At 34.1% G+C, this 12,232-nt stretch overlaps 1 protein-coding gene across 3 annotated transcripts in view; it reads right to left on the bottom strand.

Annotated features, from left to right (window-relative positions):
• Positions 1-12,168, bottom strand: part of LOC127715626 (nuclear factor related to kappa-B-binding protein-like) — a 50,851-nt gene extending 38,683 nt beyond the window's left edge. For 2 of the 3 annotated variants that reach the window (XM_052221728.1, XM_052221730.1), the window contains exon 1: positions 12,054-12,168. The gene's annotated coding sequence lies outside the window, so the exon portion shown is untranslated. The remainder of the gene's footprint in view (positions 1-12,053) is intronic. The other variant, XM_052221729.1, reaches the window with a different exon arrangement.
• Positions 12,169-12,232: the final 64 nt, after the last annotated feature.

Below are 12,232 nucleotides of genomic sequence, written 5' to 3'. Positions count from 1 at the left end.
AGAGAGATCCATACACTTTAACACAAGTTATTGTCTGGAAACAAGAAAAAAATGTGTTTTTTGGCCCCTTTTTGGCCCCAAATTCCTAAACGTTTAGGGCAATTACCCCCAAACTCAAACCCAGCTTTCCCTTTGTGATATGGAACCTTGTAGTACAATTTCAGAAAGATCCATACACTTACACACAAGTTATTGTCATGAAACTAGAAAAATGCTTGTTTTTTGCCCCTTTTTTGGCCCCTTATTCTTAAAATTTGGAGGCAATTACCCCCAAAATCAATCCCAGCATTCCTTTAGTGATATGGAACCTTGTGGTACAATGTCAGAGAGATCCATACACTAACACACAAGTTATGTCTGGAAGTTACAAAAATGCTTATTTTTGGCCCCTTTTTGGCCCCTAATTCCTTTACTGTTATTACCATAACCCCCAAAATCAATCCCAACCTTCCTTTTGTGGTATTGAACCTTGTGGTAAAATTTCATAGAGATCCATTCACTTAAACTAAAGTTAGAGTGCGAAAACCAATGTGTCTTCGGACGACGCCGGACGACGAAGACGACGACGACGACGACGACGACGACGCCAACGTCAAACCAAACTGTTGGACCAATTAAAAAAACAGGACCCAAAATTAAAAATCTAAATACACGGTTAGATTTGGCATATCAAAGAACCCCAATAATTCAATTTTTGATGAAATCAAACAAAGTTTAATTTTGGACCCTTTTGACCTCAATATGAACCAATTTGATAGCGGGTCCACAAATAAAAAATCTACATACATAATTAGATTCAGCATATCAAAGAACCCCAAGAATTCAATTTTTGATGAAATCAAACAAAGTTTAATTTTGGACCCTTTTGACCTCAATGTGGACAAAGTTGATAACGGGGCCCAAAAATCAAAAATCTAAATACATGGTTAGATTCAGCATATCAAAGAACCCCATATATTCAATTTTTGTTGAAATCAAACAAAGTTTAATTTTGGACCCCGATTTGGACCAACTTGAAAACTGGGCCCATAATCAATAATCTAAATACATGTTTAGATTCAGCATATCAAAGTACCCTAAAACTTCAATTTTTGTTAAAATCAAACTAAGTTTAATTTTGGACCCTTTTGACCTTAATGTAGACCAATTTGAAAACGGAACCAAATATTAAGAATCTAAATACACGGTTAGATTCGGCATATCAAAGAACCCCAATAATTCAATTTTTGATGAAATCAAACAAAGTTAAATTTTTGACCCTTTGGACCTCAATGTGGACCAATTTAAAAACGGGGCCCAAAATCCAAAAACTTAATACACGGTTAGATTCAGCATATTAAAGAACCCCAAGAATTCAAGAATAAAACCCCATTGAAATTGATCAAGAAATAAGCAATTTATACGAAGTATCTTCTTTTGCACAATACTGTGCAATTGAATATTTCTTGCTATTGTGCAATACTGTACAATTGACAATTTCTTGCTATTGCGCAATATTGTGCTATTGGATATTTCTTGCTATTGCGCAATACTGTGCAATTGAAGATTTCTTGCTATTGCGCAATACTGTGCAATTGAAGATTTCTTGCAATTGTGCAATACTGTGCAATTGAAAATTTCTTGCTATTGCACAATACTTATTATATAATAATTTACACATCCTGTTTGGTGTGTATCTCCTACCATATCATTATTATTTGCTTTTAAATATTAATCAGAAATAACCAGCTTAAGGTAGATAGGGTGTCTTCCTCCATCTTGGATTTTGTAATACCTGAAAACAATCGGTCTAGATCTTTAATAGAATGTGCAAATTTTGAGAGTAGTAGGTAATTCATGTGTAAGAATTTTCATTTCAATGTAGATAAAATGCTCCGCAGGGCGCAGCTTGATACGACCGCAGAGGTCGAACCCTAAACTGTTGGGGCAAGTATGGACACAACATTCAAGCTTGATACAGCTCTGAATTTGGATTGTGATTAAATATTTGACACAGCATAGGTTTCTGACACAAAATGAATGTGGTCTAAGAACTTAAAAATTTTAAATTGGACATTCACCTATTATGGTCCAATATCCAAAATCTAAATACATGGTTAGATTCAGCATATCAAAGAACCCCAAAAATTCAATTTTTGATGAAATCAAACAAAGTTTAATTTTGGACCCTTTTGATCTCAATGTGGACAAAAATGATAACGGGGCCCATAATAAAAAATCTAAATACATGGTTAGATTCACCATATCAAAGAACCCCATATATTCAATTTTTGTTGAAATCAAACAAAGTTTAATTTTGGACCCCTATTTGGACCAACTTGAAAACTGGGCCCATAATCAAAAATCTAAATACATGGTTAGATTCAGCATATCAAAGAACCCCATATATTCAATTTTTGTTGAAATCAAACTAAGTTTAATTTTGGACCCTTTGGACCTTTATGTAGACCAATTTGAAAACAGAACCAAAAATTAAGAATCTAAATACACAGTTAGATTCGGCATATCAAAGAACCCCAATAATTCAATTTTTGATGAAATCAAACAAAGTTAAATTTTGGACCCTTTGGACCTCAATGTGGACCAATTTAAAAACGGGGCCCAAAATCCAAAAACTTAATACACGGTTAGATTCAGCATATTAAAGAACCCCAAGAATTCAAGAATAAAACCCCATTGAAATTGATCAAGAAATAAGCAATTTATACGAAGTATCTTCTTTTGCACAATACTGTGCAATTGAATATTTCTTGCTATTGCGCAATACTGTACAATTGACAATTTCTTGCTATTGCGCAATATTGTGCTATTGGATATTTCTTGCTATTGCGCAATACTGTGCAATTGAAGATTTCTTGCTATTGCGCAATACTGTGCAATTGAAGATTTCTTGCTATTGTGCAATACTGTGCAATTGAAAATTTCTTGCTATTGCACAATACTTATTATATAATAATTTACACATCCTGTTTGGTGTGTATCTCCTACCATATCATTATTATTTGCTTTTAAATATAAATCAGAAATAACCAACTTAAAATGGAAAATTTTAAAAGAAAAAAAAAAGGAAAAAAAGAAAAATAAAAGAATAAACCCCCCCCCCCCCAAATTTTTTGAACCCCCTTATGATTCATTTCCCCCAAACTCAATCTCAGCCTTCCCTTTGTGGTATGGTACCTTGCAGTACAATTTCAGAGAGATCCATACACTTGAACACAAGTTATTGTCTGGAAACTAGAAAAATGCTTATTTTTGGCCCCTTTTTGGCCCCCAAATCCTAAATGTTTCAGGCAATTACCCCCAAACTCAATTCCAGCTTTCCCTTTGTGATATGGAACCTTGTAGTACAATTTCAGAAATATCCAATTACTTACACACAAGTTATTGTCATGAAAATAGAAAAATGCTTGTTTTTTGCCCCTTTTTTGGCCCCTAATTCCTAAAATTTTGAGGCAATTACCCCCAAAATCAATTACAGCCTTCCCTTTGTGATATGGAACCTTGTGGTACAATGTCAGAGAGATCCATACACTTACACACAAGTTATTGTCTGGAAGTTACAAAAATGCTTATTTTTGGCCCCTTTTTGGCCCCTAAATCCTTAACTGTTGGTACCATAACCCCCAAAATCAATCCCAACCTTCCTTTCGTGGTATTGAACCTTATGGTAAAATTTCATGGAGATCCATTCACTTAAACTAAAGTTAGAGTGCGAAAACCAATGTGTCTTCGGACGACGCTGGACGACGCCGGACGACGACGACGACGACGACGACGCCGCCGGACGACGACAACGCCAACGTCATACCAATATACGACCAAAAAATTTTTAATTTTTGCGGTCGTATAAAAATGACGTGTTTTATCATATTTATGGTTGTATTTTACAAAAAAACAGAAAACTTTTGTTTGATTCAATTTTGTCCAACTTTGCCACATAAGGGGAGGCAACTCAAATGTAAGGGCAGATAATTCAGATAAAGGTACTTTTACAATAGAATGTGTTAGGAATTTACCTATTTTATTATGTAGCAAGAAAACGGGTCCGGTGACCCCATTTTTTCTTCTTCTTATCTGAAAGCATACTATTAAAGCTATCTTCTCATATTTTATCTCAAAATTCTATGGTGTAGTTTTCGTTTTATGGCAGAAAATTGGATTTTCCATGCATAATCTATACAAAATCTGTTAATTTTGAACAACCTGTAGCGTGAAAATAAGCCCCGTGACCCATTCTTTTTATCATTTTTTTTTAAAAAGCTTGATATAAACTACATTTTGGCAAATTATTAAAAAATTCTATGGATTATAATTTAGACACCCCATCTACCTTAAAATGGAAAATTTTAAAAGAAAAAAAAAAGGAAAAAAAGAAAAAAAAAGAAAAAAAAAAATCCCCCCCCAAATTTTTTGAACCCCCTTATGATTCATCACCCCCAAACTCAATCCCAGCCTTCCCTTTGTGGTATGGTACCTTGCAGTACAATTTCAGAGAGATCCATACACTTGAACACAAGTTATTGTCTGGAAACTAGAAAAATGCTTATTTTTGGCCCCTTTTTGGCCCCCAATTCCTAAACGTTTCGGGCAATTACCCCCAAACTCAATTCCAGCTTTCCCTTTGTGATATGGAACCTTGTAGTACAATTTCAGAAATATCCAAACACTTACACACAAGTTATTGTCATGAAACTAGAAAAATGCTTGTTTTTTGCCCCTTTTTTGGCCCCTAATTCCTAAAATTTTGAGGCAATTACCCCCAAAATCAATTACAGCCTTCCCTTTGTGATATGGAACCTTGTGGTACAATGTCAGAGAGATCCATACACTTACACACAAGTTATTGTCTGGAAGTTACAAAAATGCTTATTTTTGGCCCCTTTTTGGCCCCTAATTCCTTAACTGTTGGTACCATAACCCCCAAAATCAATCCCCACCTTCCTTTCGTGGTATTGAACCTTATGGTAAAATTTCATGGAGATCCATTCACTTAAACTAAAGTTAGAGTGCGAAAACCAATGTGTCTTCGGACGACGCCGGACGACGCCAGACGACGACGACGACGACGACGACGACGACGACGCCAACGTCATACCAATATACGACCAAAAAATTTTCAATTTTTGCGGTCGTATAAAAACGAGTTTCGTCTCCATATGACACATCATGCAGTGGTGCATGAACAGTTGGAACAATAGATGGCCAAATCAATTATGTAGTTGAAAAGCACTGAAAACCAAAAGTTCTATTAAGGGACAACTAATGTCGTAATGACCAGATTTAACTTTAAGTAAATTATAAAATTAAACAAAAACAAGTATCATTTTTGTTTTCTAAGAGTGTTTTTTTTTCTTCATTTTAGTTAATGTATGAACATATTTATTCGTTTTGACGTACAAATGTAGCTTGCTACTGTCTTTGTTTTTGATCTTATTGTTCTTATGCCAATTATTGGCGTAAGAACAATTAGATTATCTTGTGTCAAAGTACTCCTGTGAGGAATAACTCTTGGGTCATCATGTATGTATAAATGTATTGAATAAACTACAATGTTTATGAATATGAATCACAGATTACAATAATATATAACAAAATAAAATGCTTCGCTGGGGCGCAGCTTGATACGACCGCAGAGGTCGAACCCTGAACAGTTGGGGCAAATATGGACACAACATTCAAGCTTGAAACAGCTCTGAATTTGGATTGTTATTAAATATTTGACACAGCATAGGTTTCTTACACAGAAAAAATGTAGTCTAAGAACTTGAATTTTTTTAATTTACCTATTATGGTCCAATGTCCAAAATCAAAATACATGGTTAGATTCAGCATATCAAACAACCCCATATATCCAATTTTTGTTAAAATCAAACAAAGTTTAATTTTGGACCCCAACTTGGACAAACTTGAAAACTGGGCCCATAATCAATAAAATGCTCCGCAGGGCGCAGCTTGATACGACCGCAGAGGTCGAACCCTGAACAGTTGGGGCAAGTATGGACACAACATTCAAGCTTGATACAGCTCTGAATTTGGATTGTGATTAAATATTTGACACAGCATAGGTTTCTGACACAGAATGAATGTGGTCTAAGAACTTAAAAATTTTAAATTGGACATTCACCTATTATGGTCCAATATCCAAAATCTAAATACATGGTTAGATTCAGCATATCAAAGAACCCAAAGAATTCAATTTTTGATGAAATCAAACAAAGTTTAATTTTGGACCCCGATTTGGACCAACTTGAAAACTGGGCCCATAATCAAAAATCTAAATACATGTTTAGATTCAGCATATCAAAGAACCCTAAAAATTCAATTTTTGTTAAAATCAAACTAAGTTTAATTTTGGACCCTTTGGACCTTAATGTAGACCAATTTGAAAACGGAACCAAAATTTAAGAATCTAAATACACGGTTAGATTCGGCATATCAAAGAACCCCAATAATTCAATTTTTGATGAAATCAAACAAAGTTAAATTTTGGACCCTTTTGACCTCAATGTGGACAAAGTTGATAACGGGGCCCAAAAATCAAAAATCTAAATACATGGTTAGATTCAGCATATCAAAGAACCCCATATATTCAATTTTTGTTGAAATCAAACAAAGTTTAATGGACCCCGATTTGGACCAACTTGAAAACTGGGCCCATAATCAAAAATCTAAATACATGTTTAGATTCAGCATATCAAAGAACGCTAAAAATTCAATTTTTGTTAAAATCAAACTAAGTTTAATTTTGGACCCTTTGGACCTTAATGTAGACCAATTTGAAAACGGAACCAAAAATTAAGAATCTAAATACAGGTTAGATTCAGCATATCAAAGAACCCCAATAATTCAATTTTTGATGAAATCAAACAAAGTTAAATTTTGGACCCTTTGGACCTCAATGTGGACCAATTTAAAAACGGGGCCCAAAATCCAAAAACTTAATACACGGTTAGATTCAGCATATTAAAGAACCCCAAGAATTCAAGAATAAAACCCCATTGAAATTGATCAAGAAATAAGCAATTTATACGAAGTATCTTCTTTTGCACAATACTGTGCAATTGAATATTTCTTGCTATTGCGCAATACTGTACAATTGACAATTTCTTGCTATTGCGCAATATTGTGCTATTGGATATTTCTTGCTATTGCGCAATACTGTGCAATTGAAGATTTCTTGCTATTGCGCAATACTGTGCAATTGAAGATTTCTTGCTATTGTGCAATACTGTGCAATTGAAAATTTCTTGCTATTGCACAATACTTATTAGATAATAATTTACACATCCTGTTTGGTGTGTATCTCCTATCATATCATTATTATTTGCTTTTAAATATTAATCAGAAATAACCAACTTAAAATGGAAAATTTTAAAAGAAAAAAAAAAGGAAAAAAAGAAAAAAAAAAATCCCCCCCCAAATTTTTTGAACCCCCTTATGATTCATCACCCCCAAAATCAATCCCAGCCTTCCCTTTGTGGTATGGTACCTTGCAGTACAATTTCAGAGAGATCCATACACTTGAACACAAGTTATTGTCTGGAAACTAGAAAAATGCTTATTTTTGGCCCCTTTTTGGCCCCCAATTCCTAAACGTTTCGGGCAATTACCCCCAAACTCAATTCCAGTTTTCCCTGTGTGATATGGAACCTTGTAGTACAATTTCAGAAATATCCAAACACTTACACACAAGTTATTGTCATGAAACTAGAAAAATGCTTGTTTTTTGTCCCTTTTTTGGCCCCTAATTCCTAAAATTTTGAGGCAATTACCCCCAAAATCAATTACAGCCTTTCCTTTGTGATATGGAACCTTGTGGTACAATGTCAGAGAGATCCATACACTTACACACAAGTTATTGTCTGGAAGTTACAAAAATGCTTATTTTTGGCCCCTTTTTGGCCCCTAATTCCTTAACTGTTGGTACCATAACCCCCAAAATCAATCCCAACCTTCCTTTCGTGGTATTGAACCTTATGGTAAAATTTCATGGAGATCCATTCACTTAAACTAAAGTTAGAGTGCGAAAACCAATGTGTCTTCGGACGACGCCAGACGACGACGACGAAGCCGGACGACGACCACGCCAACGTCATACCAATATATGACCAAAAAATTTTTAATTTTTGCGGCCGTATAAAAATCTAAACACATGTTTAGATTCAGCATATCAAAGAACCCCAAGAATTCAATTTTTGCTAAAATCAAACTAAGTTTAATTTTGGACCCTTTGGACCTTTATGTAGACCAATTTAAAAAACGGAACTTAAAATTAAAAATCTAAATACACGGTTAGATTTGGAATATCAAAGAACCCCAATAATTCAATTTTTGATGAAATCAAACAAAGTTTAATTTTGGACCCTTTTGACCTCAATATGAACCAATTTGATAGCGGGGCCCACAAATAAAAAATCTAAATTCATGGTTAGATTCAGCATATCAAAGAACCCCATATATTCAATTTTTGTTGAAATAAAAAAAAGTTTAATTTTGGACTCCAACTTGGACAAACTTGAAAACTGGGCCCATAATCAAAAATCTAAACACATGTTTAGATTCAGCATATCAAAGAACCCCAAGAATTCAATTTTTGTTAAAATCAAACTAAGTTTAATTTTTGACCCTTTGGACCTTAATGTAGACCAATTTAAATAAAAACAGGACCCAAAATTAAAAATCTAAATACACGGTTAGATTTGGAATATCAAAGAACCCTAATAATTCAATTTTAGATGAAATCAAACAAAGTTTAATTTTGGACCCTTTTGACCTCAATATGAACCAATTTGATAACGGGGTCCACAAATAAAAAATCTAAATACATGGTTAGATTCAGCACATCAAAGAACCCCATATATTCAATTTTTGTTGAAATCAAACAAAGTTTAATTTTGGACCCCAATTTGGACCAACTTGAAAACTGGGCCAAAAATCAAAAATATAAATACATGTTTAGATTCAGCATATCAAAGAACCTCATATATTGAATTTTTGCTAAAATCAAACAAAGTTTAATTTTGGACCCTTTGGACCTTAATGTAGACCAATTTGAAAACTGGACCCAAAATTAAAAATCTAAATACACTGTTAGATTCGGCATAACAAATAAATAAATGTGATCAAAGATTTTACAAATCTAATGCGCCATACTGTGCAATTAAAGATTACTTCTTGAAATTTGAAAAAAAATAATATTTGAAGAATAATTCTTTTTAATTTCTGAAATCTGAAATGAGAAAAAATTGACCCCCCACAATTTCTTTTTATCCCCCCCCCCCTTTTTTTCCCCAAAAAATTCTTTCCCTCAAGATATGGTCATAATCTCAATTCAAATTTCCAATGGAGTTTGCAACCATAATTACCCATTTAAATTTACCATAGTGCTAACTTAATCTATTTTATAATAGAATTAAAAATATAGTGTCAAATCTTTCATATGGATTTTTTTGTAAAAAAAAAAGATGCAACATTTGCAGATATTTTTACTGGTCTTCCTTTATAAATATGCATTTCTTTAAACATAATTTAAAAGCAGTGTAAGGGAAGTAACCAAAACGTTGTATTTGGATTACCTCCCTTACACTGTTTTAAATTATCTTTATTGTTCATTAACCTTTACTTAATACATAATTTAAAAGCAGTGTAAGGGAGATAATTTCAATGATGTATTTGATTTATCTCCCTTACACTGCTTTAAATTATGTTTTGTATTAAAGTATTTGTCCATTAACCAGGACAACCTTGTTTTTCCCCCTTTTTTGCCCCTAATTCCTAAACAGTTTGAGCCATAACCCCCCAAAGCAAATCCTAACCATCCCTTTGTGGTATGTAAACTTGTAGTATAATTTCAGACTCAGAGAGATCCATACACCGTTCCACAGTTATTGTCTGGAAACTAGAAAATGCTTATTTTTGGCCCCTTTTTGGCCCCTAATTCCTTAACTGTTGGTACCATAACCCCCAAAAAATCAATCCCAACCTTCCTTTTGTGGTATTTAACCTTATGGTCAAATTTCAAAAAAGATCCATTCACTTAAACTAAAGTTAGAGTGCGAAAACCAATGTGTCTTCGGACGACGACGCCAACGACGCCAACGTCATACCAATATACGACCACAAAATTTTTTTGCGGTCGTATAATAAAAATTAATTATTCAAAAGCGTCTCATTTTATTTTTGAGTGAAAATATAGGTCTGGCAAAAATTTGATGGGTCTGGCAAAACTTACTACCCTGAAGGCCCCAATGTCTGACAGAAAAAAAAAACTGTTTGCATCTCTGAGCATGATAGCTTCCTGTCAAACTGTCTGTAAGAATTAATGTGATTTGGGCTGAAAGGACTCAGTGCGAACAGGAATTAGGGCGAACGGACCCAGGGCGAACAGGTATTAGGGCGAACGCGAATCAGGGCGAATGGACCCAGATTCTGTAAATAGAAAGGATATAGACCAATTTCAAGTTCTTTTTTATGAATGAGTTACACAGATTGACTAAACATGCTCAGGCTCAAGGTTAATCTGCGTAAATGATGTCAATGAACAATTAATCCTTACTATGACATAATAACATATACATTGTGAAAATGTACATGAAAATATGTAAATGTTCTTTTGTTCCGACGTTGGAAAGTTCCGGGCGGAAAGAACTAACTAGCCGAAAAGTTCCGGAGCAACTTATTAACTAGTTACTTTGTTCTTCCTCTGGTTTAAAAGTTCCACCTGAACAAAGTGACTAGTTGAAAAGTTCCAACGGAACATATCAACTAGTTAGAAAGTTCCTTTTTGCAAAATTAGTCAAAACCGGAACTAACAAACTAGCCCAAAAGTTCCAACGGAACTTATCAACCAGGCAGAAAGTTCCATTTGGAGAATTGATGCAAAGTAAAAGCGCAACATATTATATTTGAACCTTTCAAAGGGAAACCAAGATACTGATTACAAAAGTCAAAAGGAACTTATCAACTAGCCACAAAGTTCCTCTTTGGCAAATAAGTCAAAACGGGAACTAACAAACTAGCCCAAAAGTTCTAACGGAACTTATCAACCCGTCAAAAACTTTCCATTTGGAGAATTGATGCAAAGTAAAAGCGCAACATATTATCTTTGAACCTTTTCTAAGGGGAACAAAGATACTAACCACAAAAGTCAAACGGAACCTATCAACTAGTCACAAAGTTCCTCTTTGTTAGGGTTAGGGTTTGGTTAGGGTTAGGCTACTTTTTTCCGGAACTTTTCGACTGCACTCGGAATAAAACAACTAGTTGGAAAGTTCCATCGGAACGAAATAACTAGTTGAAAAGTTCCGCCGGAACAAAGTAACTGACGGAACATAGTGGCTGTTACAAATACACACATTTTGAAGATGTCTATTACACACATTCTATTAGACACATACGCATATTTTTTTTGTTTTTGTTTTTTACCATGTTTACAGAAATAAAAATAAACTAATCTCAAGTTGTTTTTTTTTTTTAATGAGTTACACCAGTTAACCAGATTAATAGACATAAACAACATCATCGAACAATCAGTTATACTCTGAGCACGAACATAGCTCATGAGCATGTATTAAACATAAGAAATTTACGGAAAAGTGCACACATCGAATGTCGTCTATTCTTAAAGATATTTAAACTAGATTTGCATAATTTTACAGCTTGCATTAAGCTCATACAAGGTTATGCACTATCTTGTCACGTCTCTTTAAAAAAAAAAAGCAACTACATAGAAAATTCCTGATCCAAAATACCACTTTCATGTTATAATTTAGAGGCTTCCAGTGGGGTTTCCAATGACAATAATGCCGGTTCGAAGCTTTTAAATTTTTTTTAACAGTAATGAATTGGCGTAACGTCTACGGAAACTATAACACTATGTAAAAGTGTTGTGTTAGTTCTTTTAGAGGTGATGTCAAGGACCATGCATGCTTCCCAAGAAGGAAATAAAACGATTAAAACTTGGGTTTTCGACAAGCCTTCACTCAGTAGGTAAATGACAAAAATACTCAATATGCCATTGTTACAATTAAAAATTAACTTATTTGTTGTTTTACCTACAAAATTTTCAATATGTAACCGGTATGGACATGGAATTCTTCAAAAAATGTCAGGTGTTTCTTCATACAAAATTTAAACCGGAAGTTATCATTGGCCATCATGGTTTCTTGTTGGGTGCAAATTCTTTTCTCCCATTGGCTGACGGACGATAATTTAAAATTTTTGTTGTCAATAC

This window comes from Mytilus californianus, unplaced genomic scaffold (assembly GCF_021869535.1).
Source record: "Mytilus californianus isolate M0D057914Y unplaced genomic scaffold, xbMytCali1.0.p SCAF_9, whole genome shotgun sequence".
NCBI classification, from domain to species: Eukaryota; Metazoa; Mollusca; class Bivalvia; order Mytilida; family Mytilidae; genus Mytilus; species Mytilus californianus.
The sequence above is the reverse complement of the archived record's forward strand: the minus strand, read 5'-3'. Positions and strand labels throughout refer to the sequence as shown.